The sequence below is a fragment of the Oryctolagus cuniculus genome, chromosome 13, assembly GCF_964237555.1.
Source record: "Oryctolagus cuniculus chromosome 13, mOryCun1.1, whole genome shotgun sequence".
Taxonomy (NCBI): Eukaryota; Metazoa; Chordata; class Mammalia; order Lagomorpha; family Leporidae; genus Oryctolagus; species Oryctolagus cuniculus.
Genome location: NC_091444.1, coordinates 30839988 through 30866558, shown reverse-complemented (window position 1 = coordinate 30866558; position 26571 = coordinate 30839988). Strand labels below are relative to the sequence as shown.

General features: G+C 40.0%; 1 protein-coding gene and 1 long non-coding RNA gene across 12 annotated transcripts in view; one reads left to right on the top strand and one right to left on the bottom strand.

Moving 5' to 3' along the window:
- The window catches only part of ESRRG (estrogen related receptor gamma), a 656681-nt gene that overhangs the window by 524548 nt on the left and 105562 nt on the right, over window positions 1-26571 (top strand). The gene's annotated exons all lie outside the window — the stretch shown is intronic.
- Window positions 3680-22568, bottom strand: LOC138844948 (uncharacterized). The gene is made up of 3 exons (XR_011381457.1): window positions 22250-22568; window positions 9723-9821; window positions 3680-4001 (listed from the first exon to the last, which is right to left on the bottom strand). It is a non-coding gene; the product is annotated as an uncharacterized lncRNA (long non-coding RNA).

Below are 26571 nucleotides of genomic sequence, written 5' to 3'. Positions count from 1 at the left end.
TGGGCCCCTGCACCCATGTGGGAAATCCAGAAGAAGCTCTTGCCTCCTGGCTTTGTGGCCTTTGGGGAGTGAACCACCCAGATGGAAGACCTCTCTCTCTCTTTCTCTGTAGCTCTACCTTTCAAAATAAATAAATCTTGTGTGTGTGTGTGTGTGTGTGTTTTTTTTTTTTTAAAAAAAAAAAAAACAAAACAAAAAAAACAAACACTGGTTAGGATACCTGAGTCCTACATTGGGGTGTATGGATTTGATTCCTGGCTCCAGGTCATGACTGCAATTTCCTGCTAATGCAGACCCTGGGAGGCTGTGGTGATGACTCAAGTAATTGGGTTCCTGAATGGAATTCCTGGTTCCGCATCTTTGATTGGTCATTTGGAGAGTGAACCAGTGGAGGAGGTAGCTCACTGCTCGCTCTCTTTTCTCTCTCACAAATTTCATAAAATTTTTTAATGTTTTGGAGAAAATTAAAATTAATAGATGTTTATTTTGTTGCAAACAAATTTTGAAATCCATACATAGTTTCTTCATAATATATATGATATATATTCTCAGAATGCATATTTTAAAATCTGTGTATAATTTTTTTTCATAATACACATTTTCCACAGTCTTAATTCTTTTCTTCTTTCTATTGGAGCCATTTAGTAACAGGAGAAACACATTTTCTATGATGTTTTGGCCACTCATATATGTACAGGGAAGTTCAGGTGCAAGGTCTGTGCTCCTGAAAGGCTGAGGATCCAGCCAAGAAGGATCAAAGAACACCTAAGAGGAAACTAACCATTTAGGAGAGCGTAGACAAGATCCCATATAAATGTGGCAGATACCTCTCAGTTCAGCTCCTAAATAAAAAGATTTATTTATATGAGAGGCAGAGTTAGAGAGAGAGAGAGAGAGTCTTCCAGCTGTTGGTTCACTCCTCAAATAGCCACAGTGGTTGGAGCTGGGCCAGGAGCTAGGAGATTCTTCTACCATGCCAGTCTTCTGCATTTTCCCAGGCCGTTAGCAGGGAGCTGGATCAGAAGAGCAGCCAGGACTCAAACCGACACCTATGGGATGCCGGCACTGCTAGTGGAAGCCCAACCTACTAGGACACAGCACCGGCCCTGCAGTATTAGTCCTTAGCAGTACAGAGTCAAGTGGAAGGGCTTTCTTCCCAGAAGTGGTGGTGATCAGTCACATCTCATGGGTATAGCTTCTGTAGTGCTTCCAGGACACAGTAAGTATCATTTTGGCTATAGTCAAGTTTTTGTAAAAGGCAGGACTTGGAGATAAGGATGGTGACATAGATAAGATCTGGAAGGTTCTGTTTGAATTCCAGGCAAAATGTTTGCCCTGAATCCTCTGCACAGTAGCTATCTGGTTCAGGCTGCTGTGCAGGGAGATCACAGGTGCATATGTGTGTAATGGCAGAAGGGAGAGTAAGGGGGCCCACAGATCAGGGAGCACACTGTGGCAGAGATTGGCCATTTAAGCAGAGCCCCCAGGAGAAACTGGTGATGGTGGGGCTAGAAAGGAAGGGATGGAATTGAGAAACATTCCAAAGGCAGAATTAACCTACCCAGTGTCTGACTGGATTCGGGAATATCGTTGGAAGGAGCAATAATCACTTCATCAGGAAAATCAGAGGAGCCATCTGTTGCCATAGATTAATCCCCATATGCCATCAGCCTGCAGTTCTGAATGGCAAAGCTAAGATGACTTTAGAGTGTGAAATTTTGTCTTCTGTCGTCGATGACCACCCCACGTGCCCTGGTTGATTTGGGGCATTCTGCTTACTCCAGAGGCTGTGGTGGGCATGGTATTAGTAAGAACTTCAGAGACTGGCCATGAGGAATATCTGAAGGAATCCCTTCTCCTACAGGGTGTGGCTTTCTCATCATATGCCCCAAACACGTAGGTTGAGATCTTTCTCTATCCCCTCCTCCTTTACTTAGCGACAAAACACAAGGCTGCAACCAATAGCCCTCTTTTGATGAGATGTTTGAAATTGACAAAAATAATTACAGTGTGTGACCCTTGGTATTGCACCTGTTTGTCAAAAGTCTTTTAAGCACATATCACTAGGATGTTTATTTTAGTAAAGCCATGAGCTAGACAAGCATAATTTTCCAATAAACCATAAGGAAAAGGAAATTCTTTCAATTGTATAACAAATTGGATTTTTGCCAATTTGGGTAGGATAGGTCAAGGTTAGTACTTTGAGTGTGTTAGTATAGAATAAGTAAGCAAAAATTTATACATAAATATCACTTATATGCCACTTACATTAACTTTCTGCTGTGGATACATATCCAGGGCTGCTTCCTGAGGCTTATCCATATTCATCAGCTGATGTAAAAGCAAAATAGGATGGAAGTCTTCATTGGAAAGCACCCTGCATCTTGACATCTGTTGTCCAAACATGATGTCGATATTGATATTATCTCAAGGGATAGCAGATTTTGGATTGCAAAGCCAAACATATTTGGAGACCAATCCCCTTTTCAACATTATTCAAAGCACTGCCCTGCTTTGAACTATTTTCTTAAAATTGAGAATATTTAAGTAGAAAAAATGCTCTACCTGGTAACTATAGACACAAATCAAAGAACGGTGTATGAAGGGAGATTGCCACCTTTCAGGGATGTGCATTCTCATACATACTTAAATTTGTTTTCTCTAGGTCAAATAAAATACATCCTAGACATTTTCCTGGGTCACATACAAGTGATTAAACTCCTTATTCATTTTGTGCCCACAACATAATATGAATGAATTAGAGGTGAAGGCAGGACTGGCATATATTATTCGAAGAATTACTCCTGTCCATCAAAATGCATGCTTATTGTCAAGAGTAGGCCTTATTAATTCTTTTTTATTGGTTTTCTGTCCTGTTAGTGGTGTATCTATTTCCAAATGCTTTTTGAGAAAACAAATGATTGGATGAATGAATGAAATAAAAACCTGAATAAATAGCATTCTCTTAGGGCAGCATACCATTTAAACTAGCAAATTGGGCCTACAGTGGTAGACTGCTCTAAAATGTATTGGTATTAGGTATTAATGATGGTTTGCATTTAGAGCTTACCATGCCTCCTAAGTGTTGGATGTGCATTCAGTTGTTTCATCCTCAAAACAGTACCATGAATTAATGCTATTTTTACCCACTTTTGGATAATAAAGTTGGGAGACAAAAGTATTAAATAATTTGTTCAAAGTCTTATAACTGATGAGTTAGAGCTGAGATTCAAAGCCACAAATTGGTTTGTGTTGAAAAAACTCCAAAGACAATTTGCTATTATAGAGTGGTGGGTTCTTGCCTTATTACATGAGCATAACTTCTTCGTATGTATTGTGGTAGGTTTTTGATATCAAAAGGAATTTTTTTTTTTTTTTTTTACTTTTTGAAATGTAAGAAAGGATCCTAGGTAGAGGAATAGTGAGAATGGCTTTGTATCTTCTTTACTCAGTGTTGTACACTAAAGACATTTTGAATTCACAAGGAATAAGTATTTTAGTTGAAAAACTACTTGAGGTATATTGCTCAATGAGCGTTTGTCGTTAAATTTGAGTCTGCTAGCCACATACATGGTACACATGGGTGTACTCAACTACCCAGTTATCAAGTCTGTTTAACAGGCATATATCACCTCATCAGCTAAATAAGTGCTTCTCTCTTATGAAAAATGTAATCATATTTTTTTCAAAGATTTATTTATTTATTTGAAAATCAGAGTTAACACAGAGAGAGGAGAGGCCGAGAGAGAGAGGTCTTCCATCTGATGGTTTCCCCAAATGGCCTCAATGGCCGGAGCTGCGCTGATCCGAAGCCAGGAGCCAGGAGCTTCTTCCAGATCTCCCTCATGGGTGCAGGGGCCCAAGAACTTGGGACATCTTCTAGTGCTTTTCCAGGCCGTAGCAGAGAGCTGAACAGGAAGTAGAGCAGCAGGGTCTTGAACCGGCGCCCATATGGGATGCTGGCACTTCAGGCCAGGGAGTTAACCCACTGCGCTACAGCGCTGGCCCGAGAAAAAAGTAATCATATTTTAATATGAACCTCAAAAATGTTATTGGGAAGGTAAACATGCTTCAGGAGAAGGATCCTCACTGCATTGCAAAATACTATCTGTGGCCTTTTGTCACTATTGCTTACATTTCAGCATAAAGTAACACTTCTGGCTTAGTATTTGCTACAGTTTTGCGGAAAAGAGAGTTTCTGTCTCCACTTGGAAGCTCCCATATCACCATATAAATTGTTGATCAAGGCTACTTATTTGACAGCCAATGAAAATGAGAGAACTTAATTCCTATTTCTTGGAAGAGGGGAAACAGAAATATGAATTATTATCCACAATAGGATGAAGGTGGCCCCAACTATTTCTGATGATATCTTTTCTTTGTCTATTTAGATAATCTACTAGAAATATAATTTGACATTTTATTTTATGTTTAATTTTGGAAATAAACCAATCTCCATAATTTCTGTAACTTCCCTTCTCTTACACACACGAGCATACCTGTGAATGTCCATTTGCCTGCACACTCACATGTACACACACACATCCCGGATGTCTGGTCTATATGGCATTAGGAAATCTTTCACTTCTTTGATTTCATAATCGTAGATAATTTTAAAATGCACTAACAAGGAAAATCGCTAAAGGCCCACATATTGATGTGCTGTATCTATTCCTCATGGGATTTTGTGGAGCTGAATGCTGACCCAAATTCATTTACTACCCATGAGCCTCAAATTCTGGCAGAGCCTACAGGGTCCTAGTGGATGTGTTTGCCAGTAAATCACTTGTTCCAAGGAAACCAAAGTGACCTGTGTCAATGGCAGAGCTGTTCTCAGAAGCTTTGGTTGTTGACCCCAGGCCACCTGTCTTCCCCAAGTGCCTACATATATCTCTCTCTGAGAATTTCTAGTGACCTAGTGTTTACTCAAGTTCATTGAATTTACAGTGATCACTGCCAACCTTAAACAGAAGGCAAAGAAAACAAATCTCAGCCATTTTTTAAGGGTGATGCTCTACCTTGGGTTTGTGCACATTTTGAGAATCACCTTTGGAAAGCTATTTTCTTCAACATTCTAAAATGTTGTGAAAAGCCACCTGTGTGTGCCAAATAGCAAAATGCTTAATGACCAGAACTTGCATAAAAACTGTAATTGTTTGAAAATCAAAGTGAGCCACATGTGTGTGCCTACTTATGTCTGAGTGGTTACAGACATACTTCATGTATGAATTTAAAATTAGGTGGACACCTGTGTAAGTTTTCAGATGAGCAAAGCAGGGAATGGTACAAAATGAGGGTAAGGATTCAGACTCAGTTCCTGTATAGCCACTTTGTTAATTCTGTTCTTTGTCCATAGATTGAAGTTTTGACAATTGGTCCTATCTTGTAGCCCATCCAAAAGGGTGGAGTGAATGAGTCAGTGCAATTCATTCCATTACTTGGAAAACAAGCAAACCTATCAGAGTAGATCATAATGTATCTGTTCTTTTGAGGGCAAGTTTAATTTTGCTCTCAAATTCAATATGATTTTGATATTACTATGTAAGTCTTGTTAAAATATGTAAATAGGGCATTTGCTAAACTATCATTATTTAGTGTTCTTTAAAGTGATCATAAAATTTTAATGACTATTATTACTGATACTCTAATAAGTACTTCAATGAATTTTTTGATAGTTAAATATAATTTGTATGTTACTGTAGAATGTCAGTATAAGGATTTGAATATTGAAGCATTACTGTAAAATATTCATGCCATCAGGTTCCTGTATTGCTAGACCGTAGAATAAATGCATGTTGATTTCAACTTAAATCTTTCTGACATTCAATGGTTTAGGTATCACAAAATCTTGTAATGCATTAGCCATTCAGCTGAGGGAAAGTGACTTGCATTTTCAGAGTGTTTGTAAATTGATGTTAAAAACTGTCTTATTCTAGCCAAGCAGGCTGTTGGTTTACAGTCTAATTTTGGACATATATGTGGGTTGCTTAAATAGGGAGATAAGATTAATCTTTCAGTAGCAACAAGTGTTAGGGGAGGTTAGGGCCAAGAGATTAGCATTCTTGTTATCAAAATGCTACTGTTGGACTGAAGTTCCACAGTATAATCATTGCTCAATGTTCAAATCATTTGGATTCTTTTTTTTTTTTTTTTTTTTTTTTTTTTTTTTTTTGACAGGCAGAGTGGACAGTGAGAGATAGAGACAGAGAGAAAGGTCTTCCTTTGCCATTGGTTCACCCTCCAATGGCCGCTGCGGCCGGCGCACCACGCTGATCCAATGGCAGGAGCCAGGAGCCAGGTGCTTTTCCTGGTCTTCCATGGGGTACAGGGCCCAAGCACCTGGGCCATCCTCCACTGCACTCCCTGGCCACAGCAGAGAGCTGGCCTGGAAGAGGGGCAACCGGGACAGAATCCGGCGCCCTGACCGGGACTAGAACCTGGTGTGCCGGCGCCGCTAGGCGGAGGATTAGCCTAGTGAGCCGCTGCGCCAGCCTTCATTTGGATTCTTTTGAACTCTGCCCTGTGATACTATGTTTCTGACATTGTAGGACCCCCACCCCAACTTGATTTTATTTAATTTAATTTATTTTATTTTATAGAAAAAGCAGCAATGGGTAGAAAATATTCTGTTTCCTGTGCCTGTGATGAACTTAAGGCCCCTGTCATAAAGCAACTCATGATTCTGTGTTCATGCTGCCGTTTAGACTGTAGGCACAGAAGCAAATTTGGAGTGATATGACTACTTGGGCTTTATGTTACACACCGTGAAACATTCTGTGTACGCTTTAGAAATAGTGTCACCCATTTATAACCTTCAGCTACTCTTCTTTAGTGGCTTTTTCAAGTGGCCTTCGGTTTGGTTAACCTAAGCTACTCACGTACTTCTCTGCTGCTTGGGAGGTTAAATGGGGATGTGTGAGTTTTAGCTGGCCAAGCAGCTGCGACTCTGGGACATTGGTAGGGTTAGAGACATTAATATATAATTGGTGGCATATAACAAACATCGAAAATGTTGAAAAGAAACAGATCAGGTGAGTTTTTTATGAAAATGGCACCTGGCAGATGCTGCACTGTGGTCTCATTTGAAAAGATCTCTGCCTACACCGAGAGTCTTATATTCCATTAAAAGAAGAAAAAGAAGAAAAAAAAAAAAAAACCCGAGGTGACAGGAGATTCCTATGGGGAAGAACTGTCTACGCGTATCTCAGGAAATCTTTGGGGAACGTTTATTCTCATCTTGGAGGTAGAGGGAAGATTTTAAAGTTAATAATATTTCTGCCACCTTCCTCTTTCGTCCCCTTCTGCTTACAGGCGAAGGTGAAAACCTGCCCTGTCTCCCCTGTGTCTAATAGGGAATCTACATCAAAAGCAGGAAGTGCTTTTAGAGATAATAGAGAGTAGAGGAGGAAAGTGAGGAGGAGATCAGCTCAGTGGTTTGTGGCAGTCTATAAAATCTGACAAGGCCTTTGCAGCACCAGGAGCCAGACAGAACTCACAGGCACTAGAGTGATCTGTGAACAAATGTAGGCCAGGCTGCACATCTGAGTGACTGGGCCGCACCATTGCAGAGGGTCCCGAGCAACACACCACCCAAACAGATTTGCACTTACGGTCTGTGTAGAGATACCAATGAAAGGGAGGGGGCAGGCATCAACCTCACTAAAATCTTCACCTCTCACTTTTTGGAGGATGATTATGAAGAGAATGGTGGCCAGGTCAGGATTTTGTGTACCAGGGCACCCATCCCCCAGCTGGCTCAGAATGGCACATAGACTTGTCATTTACTCCCAGCCTCCTGTCAGTGACATCGAAAGCCCCCCGCACCCTGCAGGATAGGGGAGCTTTGTGCTTCTGCACTCTAGGTCTTTGCAGGCACGCAGTGATAGGAACCAGGAGGTGCTAGACCACCTTCTGTGAACATCCTTTGCAACACCTGCCTTGATTTATTCCTGAGCTCCTGGTCATAGGTGCTGGGGCCTTCTTGTGGGAGTAGGATGCCTTTTTCCCAGCTGGTGTAAGCAAATATGTGACTCTGATCACTGATTACACTGAGGTAGAGACCCTACCTGTGATAGGCAAGGCCAGGGCGGGTGCTGTGGTACAGTGGGGGAAGCTTTTGCTTGGGATACCCATATCCCATATTGGAGTGCCTGATTCAAGTCCTGGCTATTATACTTCTGATCTAATTTCCTGCTCATATGCACCCTGGGAGGCAGCAGATAATGGCTCAATTTCTTAGGTCCTTGCCACCCATGTGGGAGATTCAGATTGAGTTCCTGTTTCCTGGCTTTAGTCTAGACCATCCCTGGCTGTTGTAGGCATCTGGAGAGTGAACCAGCGAATGGAAGATCTCTCCTCTCTCTGTGTGTCTGTCCATCTGTCTGTCTCCCCTTATCACTCTTTCAAATGAAAAAGAAAAACTAAGAACAATAGGCAAGGCCTACAGATCACATGGACTGTGTCCTCCCTTCCCACACATGGGAACCGTAGGGTAATGACAAGCCACAAGTCCTGGAAGGGATAGCAAGGCCCACCTTGGTAAGGGCAGATGAGTGTCAGTCCCAGTGCCATGTGCCAGACCTCACATCGGAAGTGACTTTTCAGTCCCAGCTGATGATTCTGCAGTGCCAAGAACTGGATTTGCTGTAGCTAGCTGGGTTTCTAAAGCAAAGTCGTTCATTTAAAGATGATACATCAGGTGGGGCAATTACTTTAAAATGCGTATAAACAGAGCCCAAAGTGAAGGAAATGCACCAGGATAAGCAGAATCACCCAAGCATGCCTACTTACAGAGATCACAGCATGAGTGACACAGTAGAGAAATATCTTTATGCCCAAGAACCTTACAGGGTGATGTCTTTAAAAAAGAAGTGCTCAAAGTGTTTAGATATACTTTTATTCTTTGTAAACAAAGTGACTTCAGAGTGATTTCCCTGAAGGTTGACGTTAACCTGCCTAAAGGTTTGTGGTCAACAGAAATCTTTTGGGAAAGAGCTTTAGTCACTTTGAAGAAGAAAGGCAATGCCTGTTCTAAAATGTGACAGGCACAGCACCCCCAAACACGGCTAAATGTGGTGAAGGCCTGAGAGAGCCTACTGTCCCTTCCGTCCTAGTAGTTACACGTAGTAGACACTGGCCTCAATCTGTTTCTAGAATCTGTTACTTTCTCCCTTCAGGAATAAGCCATCTGCAATAATCCAGCAGGTTATAGAGCTAAGACACAGTGCGTAGTCTGTTCACTTATGTGGGCCCTTGGCCTCTAATGTGTATTCCACAATTATTTCTCATAGTCAGTGTTTTTGCAAAACCTGGCAATGATGTCAACTTCAGTAAGTTAAGATGCTACGCTCCCTTTGCTGTTTATGCTTCGGTGCCTTATTAAATGCACCAGCTAAACCGAAAATGCAGTATAAATATGTTTCATGAGTCATTTAAGGATTCAGCCAAGAGACGTTGCAATTGACTTCTGAGTCCATTTTTAGAACCAACTCTTTCAAGACTCTTCTCAACAGGAGCACTTCTTCCTGCACTAGAACTGACAAGACTGTATACATTACTTTATTTTGATACTGACATTTAAACAATAAAATAAAGCCATTTAAAACAAATAGTAGTGCTTTAAGTGTCTGGGCTGTCAAGATATCAAATTATATAACTTGGAAAAAATCAGAATTCATTGTTAATGGTATGCACTTAACACAAAGGGTCGCTGGAGTACTCACCAGATACATATTCAGCTACCATGTTGGAGCTAACAGGCTGTATTCCTTTAGATAGAATTGACTATATTCACTTAAATGGACTTGACTCTGGTACAATCACTGTATTCAAATGTCAGAAAAAAAAGAGAGAGAGAGAGAAAGAGGATGTCACAGAGGGTCACAAATTATGTTGGATTTTGACAGATTGTAGCCTTGCTTTACAAGAGCAGTAACATCTCATTTGTCACCGTTTGATCTGTAAGTGCGGGAATGGGAGCGGAAGGCCCTCCATCTCCGCCACAATTTAATCGCTCTGAGGCCGATGGTGGTGGCGGGAGCCACCTGCCCATGCACCGCACTGCTGATCTGTTTTAATTTAATCGTCCGTCAGCTGGATGAAAGCATAAATCGTCTCTCTTTGATCTGCAAATGGTGTGTTTTTGTAAAGCAGGGTGTGGAATTGAGGGAGAAGGGACTTCCCAGTTTGGTGCAGCCTGGACAATGTGTGACAAATGTAGCAAAAGTTGCAAACCAAGAGACCACTGTCTCATGAAACTTAGGATGAAGCACAGAAAATAACAAAAGGAAACCCATTTGTGTTGAAGGTTATCAACAAAAACAAAGCTTTGAACATGATGAGATGTCGATTTCAGAAAACTAGAACCAGTGATTTCATTCACACCCCATCATCTTTCAATACATTCTGTTGTCATTAGTGTTTGATTTTGGCTCAAAGAGAAGCAACAGGAGAGAATCTCAAAGGACTTTTTGTGTTGCCATTGTGAATGGTCAGCACTATTAAAATAACTTGAAAGTTTCTAAGGAGGGTGTAAATAGTAAAAAGCAATTTGTTAAATTTGGCATATGTAGAAAGGGGCATACTTTCGAGTAAAACAAATGATGCAATGATTGAACACTATAAATGTTATGTCACAGTGGTGGTTATTAGCCCTATGTGGTCTCCTAAAGATTTTAAGGTGCTTTCCACATCCTTTTGTAGTCTTATTTCCCAGAATCACAAAAAATATATTTTTATAAATTAAAAGGGAAAATGTTATAGCACCTCTGCCAAAAATAAAGGGGTTTACAAAGAGCTGTCAGAATCACATCCCGTGTTTTTAAAATAGAACTTCTTACCGCAGAGACTAAAGCCGTAGGATGGGATTTCCTAACAACTACTAGAAACTCTTTCACCATGAAGAGATATCATTTTTTACAATACTGTTTTTATGAATCATGTAAACAGAAAATTGGGAGCATGCTACAAATTTTTATACAGAAACTTTCCAATATATTTTTCAAAGGAGTCATCAAAAGATTTCTGAAGAAGAATCCATTTCAGGAAAAATCCCCGGCAATAACTCAGAAATTTCCAACAGACTTCCCCCGGTCTACAGGGACTCACTGCACAAACCAAAAAGAAATTTCCCTGACATTCCTTTAAGATACCATGGAAAGCAGAAACAATTTACAATTCCTTCGAAAAGCTGAGAACACCCTCACTGGTAATGGTTCTAATAAAATTACCAGCACAGGAGAAGGCCCCTAAAGACCAGTTGAGTCATCCAGCTTATTCTGGCCCATGTATTTAGTTGCCTTTCCCCTTCCATAATTCCCATTAATGGCTTTTCTAAGCAGTATTTGCATAGGAAACATAAAGGTGTCTCCACTACTTCCATTTATTAAGTTATTCCACTGCGCTGCTGCGGGCACAGAGGTAAACATCGCTGAGCTTTTAGGTTAAATAAGTCCCACAAAGCCGTTTTGGAAGAACTTGAATTTTTATAATGGGATTTTGAGCGGTATAAAGCAAATTGTGGCTGTGACACTAATGTTACTGTGAGTGAAATGGGAGAGTAGATTACATGGCTTCTTCCCACCTTGTAGGGCTAAGCTCTGCTGATGTGTTTGGGTTTAGGAGAGACCACGGAAAAGGGGTAAGGAAACAGAAAGGAATGGGAAGATGTAGGAGAAAGGGAAGGAAAGAAAGAGGTGTCAAGGGTGTTATGTATGTATCTGGGGGAAGTGATGAAAAGCTGCCAATAGCCTCTGTTAGGTGTCGCACACTGTATCCCAAGACAGGTGTCTCAATTTTGTGGCATCCTAGAATGGAAACCAGCCATTGTTTCCCTGCTCCTTCACTCCTCCTCCTTCCTTTTGAGCAAGAGTAAGCTTAAGAGCCTGTAGATTGTTACCATCAAATAATCCTGGAGTTCATCCTTTTCCTATCCCCCTATATCCCCTCAGTTCCTCAGTGTGTCTTTTGATTCCATCTCCTTTTATTGACCCCTTTGGCAACACTTTAATGCAGATCACTTCCATTTTTCATCTGGGCCACTGAAATAATCTCTAATAGTCCATACGGTTTCAGTGCCTCTATTCCCATCTGCCTTTTGCACTGCATAGGATAAAGTTCAAACTATCTAGCAGTCATATAAGGGCCATTAACAATTAGAATTCATATACTTTCCTTGCCTGCTTCAGCTCCCACATGTTTTAGCCTCCTAGCCTGTGCTTTGCATGCTTTTCCTGTCTCCCTATTTTTGCTGGCTCATGCTCTCAACCTGGAATGCCTTCTCACCCTCATCTTTGCCTAGAGAAGTTCAACATGTCTAGAAGAAATCACTTCTATTTTGAGAATCCTAAGGCATAATGACTGTTCCATGTCCTACATTCCCATAAGATTTTTTTTTGCATACCTCTAGCATAGCACAAAATGTATTAGGGTAAATTATTAAAGAGTTCCCCAGTGGATATTTGGACCCTTGAGAGCAGACAATAAATTTTATTCTTGTCTGACCTCCTCCGCTCATTGCCCCTAAACCCAGCACAATGTTTGTGACCAAAGTCATTGGCCCATCAATATTGATGACACACGCATTGGCACTGGATATTCCAGGAGACTCTGCATGCTTACTTCAAACTAGTGTGTGTTTATGTATGTGTGTGCATGTGCGCACATGGTCATGTGTGTGTGGGGGGGTTATACATGTATTGTGCTTGTTAGGGGGTTTTATATTCATGTACACTCTTATAGAATTTTGTATCTTGTAACTCCCTACTGAGATGTTTTTCCAAATTGAATTAGTTCTCCCCTCTTATTTATTTGAGAAACAGAGACATAGAAAGAGAGACAGAGCACTCAACTGCTGGTTCACTCACCAAATGCTGGAGCTGGTCCAGGCCAGGAACTCGATCCAGGTCACCCACTTGGGTGGGAGAGACCCAAATACTTGAACCATTACCATTGCCTCCCAAGATCTGCCCCAGCAGGAAGCTGGAGTTAGGACTGGGAATTGGACCCAGTTACCCCAGTGTGAGACATAACATCTTAACAGCTAAGCTAAACACCTGCTGTTCAATTAGTTGTTTCAAGCTACTCTAAGAGAATGTGACTATTGATTTATGTGAAATAGAAACACAAAGGACATACAAATACGTAGAAAGAAGAATCTACCACTTATATAGGGTACCTAATGTGTGCTTAGCTCTGTTGTAGGTGCTTTTGTAATCATATTTATACCTCTCAGAGGCAGTTTGATAGCTAGATTCCAGTTATGCTATTCAGTTGAGTAAACTTGGGCAACTACTTAACCACTATATATTTCTATTTCCTTTGTTTTTTTTTCATCTAGAGTTGTTATAAGAAATACATGATTCAATATATGTGAAGTCCTTAAGACATTGCACTTGATGAGTACTCCATACTATGAATAAGTAATATATATCTGTATATGTATATATATGTGTGTGTGTGTGTGTGTGTGTGTGTGATGATGCATTTTTAGAAATTGCACTTGCTATCTTATGTCCTTACAGATGTGGAAGTTTGGTGTCCTGCCCTGAGTCAAATCACTAGTAAACAGCAGAACTGTAGGGATGATCAAACTCAGTGCTTTAGGCACTTGTATGTCTTGTGTTGCTGAGTGTCTCTCTCTGCAACACTCATGCTCACAGGCTGTTGAAGATGGTCTCATCATGCTGAAGCTAAGTCAAATGGGAAAAACATGATCCTCTAAATTTCTTTAAATACTTCAAGCTCCATAAGTTGTGTCGGCCTAATTTGTTACAGAGATGGGGAAGTGAGGCAAGGATAAAGTTGATTCTTGAGGCTATTGTAAGTCTATACTTTTACAAACTGAATGTTATCCTGCAAACAAAAGGAATTCTGACTTGGGAAATAACAGCCTCTTTAAGATCAGTTTGGAACCTGGAGCAAAAGAAAATATACACATTGAATTTTATACAATTATCTAGACTTCACTCTAAGGAACTTTGTTTTTAAGGATTACAAGTCTATTTTAATAACATATTTCTGTTGCTAAATATATGACCTCTAAATTCAAGGCACACCCGCTATTGTACACTCTGCTCAGTACCAAATACTGAATAGGGAAATAAATGAGGCCCAGGTCCTTCTGTGACAGTGAACTTCACTTTCGTGGAGACTGATCACTCTTGAGAGGTGATAAATGCCAGTGGAAGGGTACAGTAAGCCATCATATATTAAATATGGAAAAGTACTTTTAAATAATATTGAAATGTGCAAAATACAAGGTGACAGCCACCACCAAATAGAATTGTAGGCCAAGATCTTGTTTGACAGAATTAAGTCCTAATGAAGATTTTGACAGGAAATGCCAGCATACATACCATATACGATTGTTATGTTAACTGACATATCAACAGTAAGACTATTTTTATATTTACATATCCTGTCTTTTCATGACAGATTATTTTAAAAAAACAAATTTGTTACTTCTAAAGTGATTTTTAGCTAACACTATTTAGTGAATCACGGGACATTCCATTTTATTGAATTGGATTTAAGTAGTTGGGGATCCTACTTTGCATTTTCTTCATAGAACAGATATTGTGCAAACATCAAAACCTCAATTGTACTGCCTTTGTTATTTTTGGAAAGAAGTAGGAATGTAGGAGACCTAAGGACTACCTCACCTGGAGTTCAGGGCTCTGTTGTGGAAACTGTGGCAACAATGGGGTACACTCTCCAGAGAAGACAAAGGTATGATCCAGTCAAAGGCTTATTGCAGACAAGTACACAATAGGTGTTGGCTTCCCTGGGAAAAGTCTGTGTGTTCTTCATTTGATGATTGCTTATGTACCAGACTGTGTCCTGGGCTTTAAGCATACTGTCATAACACAAAAGTCAATATGGTCCTTGTCTGGAAAAGTGTAATGTATAAGGCTATCCCCAGTCAGATCATCTCATGAGTGAATGTAGAATACACGTATCTATGACAGTGCTGTGTAACAGAGGTATGTGATTCCATGAGGCACCCTTAATAGATTAGCAAACACAGTTATTAGAAAACACCTTTTGTTCTACACATTAGTAAATGCCCAGAAGGTATCTTTCTTTGGAGACTGTGGAGTTCAAAGGAGAAGGTGAAAAGATACCCATATCCAAAATTAGGAAAGATGTTCACATTCTTAAGTGATTAAAAAAAAAGACATGTATGCCATTTATTTGTGTATCTTCTAGAAAACACAATTCTTCCTCTTTTTTTCTAGATTATTCTATACATACTCATTTTGTGGACTACAGGGAATTGCCAAAGCTGTTTTTACAATAAGAAGCAATCTGATTGCTTCATTAGATTTTAATAATATGCTTGGTGATTCCTGCCTATTTTCAATGAGCGCAGATCCCTGAGAACTATCAGACTTGGGAACGGTGTAACTGTGTTTGGGAGACAGGTTAAACTAACAGTGGCAGCTCATCAGTAGTAAAGCTGAAAATGGAACACTGGCTTCTGAGTTCAGTTTCTGGGCACCAGAACACCCTACACATTCCATGCACAAGGGCCCAGTAATGTTCAGCCCAACCGTTTCTGTGAATTGGAAACCAGGTGCCCCAGGGAGGATTAGGTTATGATTTGGTGAATCTATGATTCCCTAAGAAGATCTTAGGATGTCTAAAAATAGCTTCCTCTTCTCTCTTGACACGTAGAGGAAATCTACTTCATGATCCCCTCAGAAAGAAGATTGAAATGCATTTATGAACTGAATGCCTGTATTAAATATTTGCCCTCAAAGCAATGGTACCAGGGTGACTATGCACGCATGTTTCAGAAGAACATTTTCAGAATCTGCAGTTATGACAAAAGCAATAAAGGAAGATAATATTTAAGTTGATAAAAGATGCAAACATGGCTTTATTGGGTTTCCAAATTCAAATTAAAAGAATAAATATTTCATCAGTGATACTAATTAAAGATTGGTCAAAGATTTGTCTGTGTCTCATACAGGCAAATACCAATCAGAACTGATTAAGAGAAGTAACATTTATTGCACTGCTCAGTTAAAGCAAGAAATGATTACTGTGGAGTCCATCGTACTGAGTTATGGCTATTGGACTACAACTTGGTTTTCAAATGCCATTAGTGCTTGTTGATATCATGCTACCCTATTTTTTTCCACACAGTAATATTTTGATGGGTTGGAGGGGAGAAAAATGCTCTGGTCTATTTAGTATAAACTTTGCTTATCAGTGGTTTTGTGTGGTTACATGTGCTTTCAGGTTTTCATTTGGTGCCATCTTGCTTCTTAAAAATAGTGCTTAATCAGTGGATTGCAAGGATTGTGATATTCAGACATCTTTTTGACCACCATTGCCACTTTTATTTTATTTATCTAGATGCAAAATTTTGTTAAAATAGGTTGTGTTCTTAGTAAAAGTAGCAATAGAGAAAATAGGTAATAAAAGAAAAGAAAGTGTAGTGTCAAGGTCTTGGTCATTGGCCTATTTGGAAGTAGCCGTGAATATCTGCACATGCAATTTATGCTGTAACATCTTTCCACATAGTTTCATTCTTTAGATTTTTAAGGATGTAAACTGCAGTAAAACCACCCACCCACCCACTCTATCTTTCCTGACCATTGTGCTGGCCCTGGATGTCATTTACTTTTATTTGGCAAGGTAGGCTGATGCCAAAGTATTCTTGCACGTCTACATAATGCATGTAAACAACTGACACCGAGGTCATCATTGTCAAACCTGCTCTGATGTGAGCCTTGGTGGCTGATTTTTTTTTCCCCATATCTAACTCCATCTACTGTTTTCAAGGCCAGGGTCATGAGAGTTTTGGGGAGGTGGTGTTCAGCATGATTCTGACCGAGCTCTCTTTAACCCTCTCGGGTGTCTGAAAGTGATTAGACTAGATGAGAGATTTCTTTTATACTTCCCAGGTGACATCCTGTCATGGATGTGGAAATTTTTTAGTTTCCTAAGGACAATAAAACCATTATGGATTCAATTGTTTTTATTTAACAAAAACAGTTTCTGTGAACAGCCTCTTTCCGATTCCCTGGAAGATCTACAGATCAATCTGTGGGTTTATCTAACCATAAATTACCTTTCTCTGTTAAGCAGATGGAAAACACTAGAGCATTGTGACATCTTTTCTTTCCTCCTCAACAGTTGTGCATTTATGTAGACACGTGTCTACTCGAAGCTGTTTTTTGTTAGCAAATCTATGAAACAATGAGGAGTTAAAATAATTCTCAACTTGACCTCTGCAAGCAGCTCCCACAGTCTCTTTCTGTATGTACGTGTTACATACCAGGTACATTAAAATTCACATTTAAATTTCAAATGAGTTAAATACACCATTGCTTTCAAATAAGTGACTGATTTTTGTTCCTCTCATGTTATATTAATATTAATATTATGGAATCTTCTGTACCCTTGCGTTCTTTGCTGACTATCTGATAATTGGGTGGGGAGGGAGTACGGAGGGTCATCTTGTTTAGCTTATCTCTGCTAGAGAAAGAGTGGCCAATAATAAGGGAAAGCGGCAATAAAATGGTAACAAAAAATTGAAAAGAAGATTTAATCTCTGGCCAATTTGAAACATATCCCAGAGAATCCATAGAGAAAAAGATAAAGTGTGACTATGAGTAAGTTAACTAAACACATTACAGTGTGGGAGAGCAAATGGAGTTAGTCCATTGTACATGTTTAATTTCCTATTAGTCTCTGGCGTTTACTACCACGTCTGAGTTGGGGCATCTGTAAATTCAGTTAAATACAGTGCATTGTCTAAACATATCACAGCTCCAATCAGTCACCCCAGCTGCTGATAAGAAGCCTCTTGTATTATTGAATCTACAATGGGGAGGCTCTGCAGGCACCAAGATAACAGCTAGGTATTTCACTTTTAAGTATGGGGGGAAAGAAAGGCACCTAGCTGCTGCCTTTGCAGTTACAGCAGCGACATTTATTACTGCTCTCGGATTTGCTTTATACTAGTGATGTGATTTTGTTTGGGGATGTATTATGTCTTTCTTTAGTTTTAACATAAACTCTGTGAATCAAAGAGAAGGTGAGTGGGGGCAGCAAACAACCTCCCCTCCCCGAGTCAGCTTTCCTGCTATTTGAAGATAGCACAGCTTCTTCAGAAGGTTCTTTCTTTATAATTTAAGCTTTCTTTATTGATTTTTTTTTTTTTTTTGCTTTTCTTCCAGGCTGGGCATATTAGGATGAAATCCAGTCTTTCGTTTACTTTTCTCTTTCATATAGTTTCACTGAAATTTTTATTGGAATCCTTGTAATGACTGATCCACAGAAAGCAGATCATTTTGGTTCTTATGAGCTAGAGGGCAGGCCTATGCATAACATAACAAATGTCTTGTGCAGTTCCACTTACTAGGTGTCTTTTCAGTGGTCATTATTGCTTTATTTAATCTTCTCTATGACACTAGTCATTCCACTGTTAGTGGAAGTTTAAATGGACATATAGAGTTATTTGTTAGGCACAATTGCCATTTTATATTTAAACTTTTTGTAAGGAAGATGTTAGTAGCTATTCTCAGCCCCTCAAAATACTTGCATACTATTTTCTAAAATCTTCTTCAGCTATTGGCTAATATGCTGTGTGACAATCATAGTGTCACCTATTTCACACTTTATTTTTTAATAGAATGATTGATAATCTTTTGCAAACTGCTCCATATGTCTCGGATCCGCCTATTTGTGAAAATACAGATCACATTGCCTTCATTTGATTTTATGAGTTTATATTTCCTCTTTCCCAAACAGATGTTTTACTACAGCTGCTATTTGTTTAGTAAATTGGTTCACATGCCATAGTTCTGTTTCCATATAACATTACGGATCTGACCCACAACATTAATGAAAAAAAAGAAGGATAAAATAGAATAGATAAAAAACCAAAGAACTCTTATCCAGTTTCAGTTTAAGCTGTGTTTCTTGATTATTTTTGTTTGGCCTCCTTATGTATTGCTTTTCTCTTTACAATCGCAGCCTCATTGTACACTCATATCCATACCTCCCTCACATACGAGCATTTCCCCTCCTCCTTCCATCCACCTGTCCACCTGGTAATGAGCCAAAGAAGCCCTAAGGCCAGACAGAGGGTAGGGTTTCAATATATTCAAAGACGTTGTCATCCTACACAAAGATACCACTATGCATATGTGACAAATGATGATATAATTTGTCTTTTTAATGTTAAAAGGTCAAGAATAAGTATTCAGATCATGGAATAGCAGATAAATTTTTAGGGAATGCAGGCTAGAGAAAAGAATGTACACAAGGTAGTGGGGGGTGGTGAACACTGTGTATTAGCAACAGATTATTGGATCATGAAAGTGACCCAATCCCTTTCTAATGTCAGAGGATGCACTTTTCTAGAAAGGTTACTGTTTTTTAGAGATGAAGTTGATGATCCAGTTATGAAAGCCCTCTTAAGCCTATATGCCCTTTGTTAAGCTATTGTCTGTCAGCTCTCTACCCACCCTTTTTTGTAATATGGGGGCAGGGACTGGAGGCAGGAGGAGGGGTGGGGGAGGGATTTGATTCTTATGTTTGCTTCCCGTTGACTTCTTGTTCCTGACAGAGTCACCCCATCAAAGACCCTTTGCCCTGGTATTGACAGTTGGCACAGGTTCTAGTTTTTGCTGGCACTCTCAGTTCAAGCCCCATTGTGCACCTCAGAAGGCCTGGATCTGGCCGTTGCCTTCCCTCCTCGGAGGCCTGAGCCTAAGCCCAACAGGGCCTCTTCTCCAAGCTTCCAGATTCTGAGAGTGCTGAGATCTTCCTTTTGTTTCCACCATTTCCACAGCAACAGTTGCTTCCTGCACATAAAATCCTTGCTCCATTTTTTTCTGCTCTCCAGAACCCTGTCAATGACTTTTTCATATTAAATTCTTCCTGTTGAAATGCCTACTGTGGTTTCTGCCTGACCTCTGACAAAGGGAGAACAACAGTTAGGTAATTCTGTATACATTATCCCTTTTAATGCCACTACTGGGTGCTAGATTGTGTGACTAGGGTGCTATAGCATAAAGGAAATAGTCTTCCCATGTTGCATTTTTTACTGGGAATCCAAGAATTTCATAGAACAGTTGGAAAATTACTGAGGTCAATGAACAACTGTATTTTGTGTTTTGTTTATGTCTAAAACTTAAACTGACTTGAGGTAAATGATCTTTTCTGGAATATTCATAAGGTTCTTAGCATTCAGTAGTGCATTTTGCTGGTGAAGACTAAACAGAAATATGTCTTCATACAGCTAAGTAAAACCAGGTAAGGCAGATTCATAAAGGAATAGCAAATATTTTCCAAGTACTTCAATAAAAATTAGGGGTTGGTTTAGGGATTGTATCAATCTTCTGGAGAATGGATGAATAAGATAAGTTTTAAAAACTGCAGTATATGGGTTTTGAGCTGTATTTTAAAAAGTAAGCACAGTTTGGTTTTAAAAATGAATAAGAGGAAATACTAATGAAAATTAAATGGTATTTTAAAAATACATCGATTAATCTCCTTTAAAATGTCATCTCAGCACATTCAGTTGTTAAAATGGAATTTTTAGTAATATCAAATCAAAAATCAAGGAGGCTAATGTGGTTATTCTGATCAATGCGGGCAGAAGCTAAATTCAATAATTAAAGTAAAAAGATAATGCTTTGAGATCTCCATTTCCCGATTTTGCTCTCTGTAACAAGCAAATTAAACAGCACCTCCACCTATTGTTTTCTAGTGCTGTAGTTTAACATATCTTGTGATACAGCTGTAAAGTTATTTTGTTTTAATTTTCTTCATGTAGGCAATGAAAACGAAATCAGGTTATTGATCACATTAATTTAAAGACTAAACTAATTTACAGTGAGTTGAAATGTATTTTCTGAATCATTTCAGTGCTGTGTTAAACTGTGAGGATGTTGCTTCACTAGGCAATTCATTGAATTGCAGTCTTGAAAACCTAGTTCCTATACACTGTATGTCAGAGAAAGTCTTGTGAGATTTTAGAATAATCCCTGCAGATCTTCTATCCATTGCACTGAATCAGCAACCCACTTGGGAGCAGTTATCCTGGAATAGATAATCCAGGGAAGCCTGGCATTAAAATGGCCCAAGTGTTCCAGGTCAGGCCTGGGATTACACTGACACAGTGGTTCATGGAAAAATTTTATTAACACCTGTTATGGTTGGCTCTGGGTCTGAATTTCTTATCCTAGTCTTATTGTTTGAAAAGTGCAAAGAAAGAGATGATACTTGATATTGAGGAATATTTGCTTCCACAAGCAGAATTCTATTTCGTGCATTATGTTTCATATCAAAAGCTTGCATGTACCTAGAATAGTCTCAAAAGTCTTTCAGGCTCCTGACAAGCTAGGGTCCAGGGGACTTAGCTCCCGCTGTTCTGGTAAATTTCTTGTGAGAGGAGTGATATGTACAGCAGAGGGAGTGCCTCCTCATTGTCCCCATGAATCATTACAAAGTCTTTATAGATATCAGAAGCTGCCTTCAGGACAGCCCATTCTTTGCAAGTGTGGATAATAGCCTCAATGGTGTGTAAAATAAGTATTCATTTGAAATTGGGGAATTTAAGCAAAATGTATAAGGACTAGGATTTTTCCAGACGCGTCCATATATTGTTATCCTGTTGTTGTTTACAAACTGTGTGACCTTGCACAAGTCACTCAGCCATTCTAAACTCGTGTTCTTGTTGTTATTAATTGAAGACATTTTAATTATGCTCCCAAAGGCCCATTCGGTTGTAAGGATTTTCAGTGGATTTAAGTTTTGAAAGAAGTAAAGAGTTCTGTAAAAAAAAAAAATCTAGAATTTGTATGAAGCCTTCAGTAGTTAAGGAATCTAATAATGTGATGTTTTCCCCCCTCGATACTAGCTACTTCTTCCTGTGTCTTTATTTCTCCCTTGTAAATCCTAAGTATTTGTATCAGCTTCCTGTTGTGGTAATTAAGGAATTAATCTTCCTACCTGTAAGGGAGCGTGGGAGTGGGTCTCGCAGCTACTTCAAGGAACATGGGCACAGCCGCTGCCGGGAAAGCAACTGCGAATACTGTAGATCCCAAACCCAGCGCCTGCCTGTCTGCCTGCCCTGAGTCAGGCACACCCTTGCTGATTCACTTTGAATTCTTTTTTTCTGCCAGAACCAAAACCAATTCGTGACCAGCCACCCTGTTTAGTGAATAACACACCCACCGCGTCTCCCTCACACGCGCAGTGAGTCCTGTCGGGCTTTGGTCCCTACCGTCCTGGCGGCTGCTCCGCTTTGGCCCATGCGGCACCTGTTCTCGGCTCCCGGGTTTCTGGTGGGCCGTGGCTTTGGCTCTTCCCGCGCGCAGCGCCCTCCCCCGGGCGCTCCGAGGTAGCCCTCCCTGGAAGTCTGCGGAGAGGAGCCCCGGGGAGGCCCAGGGGTGCGCTCTGGCTGCCGCCGGCGCCCCTTCCCAGTGCGTCCCTTCCCCACAGCCGCGCAGCCCCTGGCCCGGCGCCCGCTGCGGGCCTGTGGGCGCCCCGTGGGTGGCCGTGGCCAGGAGCTGATGGCCTGCACCGGCTCTCCGCTCTCGCCTGCAGCTGCCTCCCTGCCAGGCCCTCTAACAACCGACAGAAGCCCGAATCCCAGTAGAGAACTGGGGAAGCCCGCAGAGGCGGCTCTTTCGGCCTCCTAATTTGAGATACTATTTTATCTTTAACAATCTGTGCTCAGAGGGGAAGAGATTGGGCTGAATATGTCAAGGAAACAGGATGCAGGCTGCATACCAGCAGAATGTCGCAGCTCTGTTTGCCGTGACCTGCTTCAAAGCAGTCGTTCTGCATTGGTTACTCCTGATGTGCACGCATTGAGCAATTTGAATGAAGGCTGGAAATCTAGCTGACAATGACATGATCCAGGAGGCTCAGGGTTTTGTTGTTTTGTTTTGTGTTTCCAGGAGTTGGGATAAATCCTACAGATGTCCAGAGTGGGTTTATTTATGTATTTATTTTGGATTCTCTTTATTTCTTTTTTAAAATATGCTGTATGTTTTAAAGCGATTTCTGGTTCACCACCAAATTGAGCAAACAATAGAGTATCCTCTGCCCCTACATATACCAGGGTAGTTCCAAAAGTTTTGGGAATTAAAAGAGAAGTTTATTTGGATGCTAAAAAACCATAAAATCCAAGCATCCGCATTCATGGCCTCCCCCTATTGCCAACATCCTCAACCAGGGAGGTGAGTTTGCTACCCTCGATGAACCCACCCTGACACATCATTATCATCCAAAGTCCATAGCTCCCAATGGGGCTCAGTCTTGGTGTAGTGCCTTCCATGGGTTTTGACAAATGTATAGTGACACGGCCCCACCATGTCATTACAGTGTCACATGGAATACTTTCACTGAGGGCTGCCTAGTCATCCCTCCCTGCCCCCAACCCTTAGCCCAAAGTGGGATATTTAAAAATAACTCGTCGGACCAGAAGTTTCTCCCTAATTAGTTGCTTATTTTCCTGGTGGACTGCTTCAGGCTCGTAGAGAAGACATCGTGGCATGAAGCATTCGTTCACGGTTTAGGTTTTGTTAACAGGGGCTATTAGTGTGTGTGACTTCCTAATCCCCCCTTCTGCTGAGGGCCATCTCCAGCCCAACCCGTTTTAATTAACAGGCAAATGCTCACATTATTTTGGTACACTGATTAGGGGCCAAGCCTAAGTACAAGTCAGTGTGGTGTCCCAAGGGATTTCAGTGTTAAAAATGCATAGGGTACCTCTTTCTTTCCTTTCTTTTCTTTGCTTTTTTTTTTTTTTTTCCTTTCTGTTAATTCTCCTCCTCCATGAACTCCAGATAAGCAGCAGGCCTGAGCCAGATTTCATTACTATCACGAACTCTTCATGGTCATCTTTTAATATTTGAAAGGATCATTTGTTAACTGGAAATGGTCAATTTTTTTTTCTTTGGCTTTTGAAATATAATTTTCAATTTTTAATTTGATTCATTTAGATGAAATCATTAATCAGGGTTGAAACTGAGTTAATTTTCTGGAAAATAAATGAGGTTGTTAGAGTGAACATTATTAAGTGGGCTCTTTGTAAGAAAGGGATAATAGCTGAAAATATGGAATACTTGGAGAACTGTAGCACTTGGGCAAAAATCGAAAGGATTTTTTTCCTTGTTAAGTGGAATAATTCACTTTAAAATTAGTTAGATCAGAGGATTTTCAGCATTAAGCATTATAAACACCCCATTAATTATATCAGAAATTGTAAATAGCAAAATTTCAAGAAATTATAAAAAAATGTGCACCATGTAAAGTTCTTTTTCTTATTGAGATATAGGACATATAATTTCTTATGTTTTTTTACTCTTTCAAAACTACTTATTACCCAGTCCTAGTTTAATATACTTTATCTCTTACATTGCTTTTCGGATTTTTCAAAACCTCAAATTGTTGTTTTATTTTAAAATCAAACAGAAAGAATTCACTGGAACTCCTCATAAACATGTGAACCTATAATATTTTTTCTGCCCCAACACTTCCTTAACAACCTGATTTATTCAGCTTCCTTCCAGTGGTTTCCCTCCCTTAACCTCATCGACTCTGTTCATCACTTTACCTAAATTCCTGGTCCCTCTAGCATTCACAGAGTCAGTTTGTAATGGACTATTTTAATTGTTGTCCTATTTCTTCCTATATACATGTTCTAAAAGTTTCAGTGCCAGGGTTATGAGTTTTGTTATATACTATATACTCTTCTTTGTATGTAGACATTCAATTAATTATCTCTGATTGATTGACTCAGTGAATTATGGGAAAGCAGTAGGTGTTCAAGAGTAGCTTGGAAGCAGCTCCAGTCCCCAGACCATAGCGAGTCTCTTTCTTCATCTGAACTTGGATCAAATTTTCATCATTAAAGCAAAAAACATATTTCATTAACTTGCTGAGGGAGTGCATCATGACCATAAACGGTTAGGATGGTGTGTAGAATACCCTTCCCAAGACAACCAAGAAAGCAGAGATTTGGCCAGACATCCAACCACCTCAGTTCACATTTAAGTGAGATGCAAGTCATTGCAGAAGTCACCCTTCATTGTTGCTTTTGTCATTTCCATTTCTGAAAGAGCCACAAGGTAGGTTTTCCATATGAACAGTTTCCTCCAGGTTTTTAGTTGAGTATATGTAGAGAAGTTCCCATTAATGCAGTTCAAGAGATTTTTATTGGCACTTTTATGAAGGCCATATTCTGTGGATGCAGGGAGTAACCACAGTCAGCTCAGAGTCTCCCAACCCTCCACCTCTCCCACCCCCAACTCCTGCTTAAGGCTTAAGTTTGGTTGGCAGGGTGATTGGACCATCAGTTCAATATGTCCATGTGTTTTCCTGTAGCTTTTCTATTCACAGTTCTTGATTGCTAGTTCTATAAAGCAGTATAAATGAATGATTAAATGAAAATATTGGCCTTTATTAAACTTATTTCTCTAAGGTATCTTTTTACTCCTTGCTTTTGTGTTATTACATATGAAGTATTTGAGGCGGTGTTAATAAGTGTTAACAACCATTATTATCACTCACTGAAACACAAAGAGAGAAAAAGCAGAAATGGCTGCTATTCATATGTGGGGTATCTTATATGAGTGTGGATGGATGTGTGTGGGCCACCCTCCACACTGCAGCTTGAGTGAGGTTCTTTCTAAAACAGAGATCTGATTCATTTTCTGTGTGTTTGACCAGATCACTTACTGTACCACTTAGTCAATGGTTCTTGAAGTATTATATGCTAAAGCTTCCTTTTCGCCTTAGTGGCTTCTTTGGATCCATAGGACCTAATTCCTTCATGCATTTTAACTCTATAGCTTGTCACTTTTTCGTGGTCTACATTTCCAAGTCAACACTGTCCAATAAAACTTTCTACAATGGTGCAAGTATTCCATAACTGTGGTGTCCAGTACGTTAGCCATTGGCCATAAGTGATCATGGAACATTTGAAATATTGCTAATATAACTTAGAAGCAATATTTTAAATTTTATTTTAGCAAATTTACATGTTGGGAAGTACATTTCTAGATACCCCCCCCTTTTTTTTTAAATTGAGAAACAGGGAGAGACAGAGGACAAGAGAGAAACAGAGACAGAGAGATCTCCAATCTCTGCAAATGACTCCAACAACTGGGGCTGGGCCAAGCCAAAGCTGGAAACCAGAAATTCAATCCAGATGACAGGGATATATTATTTGAGCAATTACCTGCTGCTTTATTAGCAGGAAACTGGAATGGAGAGTGGAGCTAGGACTTGAACCCAGGCACACCGATGAAGTATCCTAAATAGCATCTTTACTGCCACCCCAAATGCCTACCCCCTCTCCTCCTTTTTTTTTTTTTTAAAGATTTATTTAATTGAGAGGCATAGTTACAGGCAGACAGAGGGAGATAGAGAGAAAGGTCTTCCATCTGCTGGCTCACTCCCCAAATGGCTGCAACGTCGGGAGCTGGGTCCATCCGAAGCCAGGAGCCAGGAGCTTCTTCCTGGTCTCTCACGTGGGTGCAGGGTCCCAAGTCAGATTTCATCACTATCGCATGTCTTCCATTGCTTTCCCAGGCC